This window comes from Octopus sinensis, linkage group LG3 (assembly GCF_006345805.1).
Source record: "Octopus sinensis linkage group LG3, ASM634580v1, whole genome shotgun sequence".
NCBI lineage: Eukaryota > Metazoa > Mollusca > Cephalopoda > Octopoda > Octopodidae > Octopus > Octopus sinensis.
In genome coordinates this window covers 153,573,228-153,575,727 of record NC_042999.1, presented here as the reverse complement: position 1 = coordinate 153,575,727, position 2,500 = coordinate 153,573,228, and the positions used below count along the sequence as shown (strand labels likewise).

The following is a 2,500-nucleotide window of genomic DNA, read 5'->3' as shown; positions in this document are numbered from 1 at the left end:
AGCAATTAAAAGAAAGATATCGGGTGATGTTGGGCATACGAGAAACGGAAATGGTATAGTGGAAGATATGGACAATTGTTCGCAAGAATATACTACCAAGAATTGTGAAAGAATTGAGATCAGTGACTACTCGAACAATGAAGACCAATTAATAATAAACATGATTTTGCCCCTATTAAATACAGAAGGGGCAGAATTTACGTGCGACTTTAAGAAGGTTAACCAATGGAGACTAAATCAAGAGACGAGTAAAGTCAATGATGAAACAACGAGCGTCACACAAACAAATAATCTCATCGAGGCTGCAATTAAGATTGTGGCAGAAAGGATGGGACTGAGAACTACTGAGAACAGAACATCGACGGATAGAAGAGGAAATAAACGACCTTGGTAGAAAAAGAGAATTTCAGAGGATATAAACTCCTTGAGCAGGGTAGTGTTAGTACTTATCAGGAAAAGAAATGGAGAATTGGAGAATGATCGCAAATTCGAAAAAGTGAGGAAGAAATATGGTGTAGATACGAAAGGCCTGGAATTTGGAACTGAAGAACTGAAGCAGCGCATACTTGCCAAAAAAGCAAAGCTAACTTGGTTTGAACAACGGATTAAGCACTATTGGCAAAGCAAATTGGTTAAATCCGACCAAATAAGATTTTACCAAGAGATTAATGATGATATAAAACATAGAAGATTAATCACTGATGCTGATGAAAGTCGACTTTTGGTGGGTAAGATATGGAGTAAGCAAGAACAACATAATACAACAGTTGAATGGTTCTGCAGCCTGAAGCAAACAGCTTCTTATCCCCAGCAAGAGGCTATCCACTTCACAGAAGACAGTATCAGAAATATGAGTAAAAAGATAGGCAATTACAAAGCAACAGGACCTGATGGTGTACAGGGATTTGGGATAAAAAATTAAGTAGATGTCATAGATTAATCGCAGAGCAATTGAATGCATTGATCTAGAAGAAATCCCGAGCTGATTGACATGGTGCTGACAATTACAGGCCAATTTCTTGCCTCCCATTGATGTGGAAATTACTGTCAGGAGGAATTGCAGAAGAACCTTACAAATTTCTTGATAAAAACGATATATTACCGTTGGAAATTAAAGGCTGTAGAAGGAAATGCAGAGGTACCAAAGATCAATTGATGACAGACAAAATGGTAATGCTAGATTGTAAACAAAAGAGAAAAAATTTGGGAATGACTTGCAAAGCTTATAATATGATTATTGGAATTGCGAGAAATGTAACGCATTTCCTGAAGAGAAGTATGGTGGGTTGGAGAACTGAGTTGACATCCTACGGAAAAAGCTTAGACACCCTGGGTATTAGAAGAACGATTTTCCAGAGTGATAGCTTATCTCAGTTACTTTTTGTTCTCTGTATGATATACCTGACCTTAGTACTTAGGAAAATAAACCTAGGTTATCAGCTGAAGTGAAAATCTCAAACAATCTCAAACAATCAACCACCTCCTCTTCATGGATGATTGGAAGTTGTATGGCAAGGATAAGGCACCAGTGAGTTCCTTGTTGAACACGGTCTACTGTTTTAGTGCTGATAATAGAATGGAATTCGGACTCAAGAAGTGTGGAATAATGTACCTGAAATGAGGCTAGGTAAGTCCCTAGCGTGGATAGAATTACCGAATAGAGAACTGATTAAGCAAATTGAAACGGAATGGTACAAATAACTTGGTGTACTAGAATTAAAAAAGGTAAGTAATGGAGAAGGAAATGAAAGAGCAACTGAGGATGGAATATTTCCAGAGACTAAGACTGGTGTTGCACTCAAAATTGACCGGACGGAATAAAATCCAAACAGTTAATACATAGGTGATAGCATCACTAAGGCATGGAACTGGAATCATAAAATAGAAAAAGAAAGAACTGATGAACATGAATATGAAGACAAGAAAAATGTTGACTGCACAGAGCCTTCAATCCTATGAGTGACACCGATAGGATGTAGTTATCCAGAAGAAATAGTGAGAGAAGTTTCATCAGTTGCCAGTATTGTATCTAAACAGAGGAAATCAGCTCAGGGTGGTATGTAAAAAATGCAGCGGAACCATTGTTGAAACATGTGGAGAAGGCCAGTGCCATTAAAACTGATAATTGTGTAAAGAAAGAAAAACTTAAAGAGGAAAAAGACTTAAAAAAGGCAACAGAATGGAAAAAAACGGTGCGGTCAGTTTGCAAAAGATTCGAACTCCAAGACATGTTACAGTAGACCAGTGACTATGGTTGAGGAGGAGTGATCTGAAGTTAGAGACAGAAGCACTTATATGCGCAGCTCAAGAATAAGCGTTAAGGACTAACTATGTGAAATGCAGAATCGACAATACTACCGACAGCGAGAAAAGTACACTGTATGGAAAGAAGATAGAGGATAAAAAGCACACGTGGACCAAACGGTGATGCAGAAAATGGAGACCAAGGTGGGAAGGTTCATGTATTCAGAGAAAACATGAAACGATAGAGAGATGAGAT

The 2,500-nt window shown here is 38.0% G+C and overlaps 1 protein-coding gene across 1 annotated transcript in view; it reads right to left on the bottom strand.

Moving 5' to 3' along the window:
- Nucleotides 1-2,500, bottom strand: part of LOC115209570 (tryptase beta-2-like) — a 40,081-nt gene that overhangs the window by 27,722 nt on the left and 9,859 nt on the right. The gene's annotated exons all lie outside the window — the stretch shown is intronic.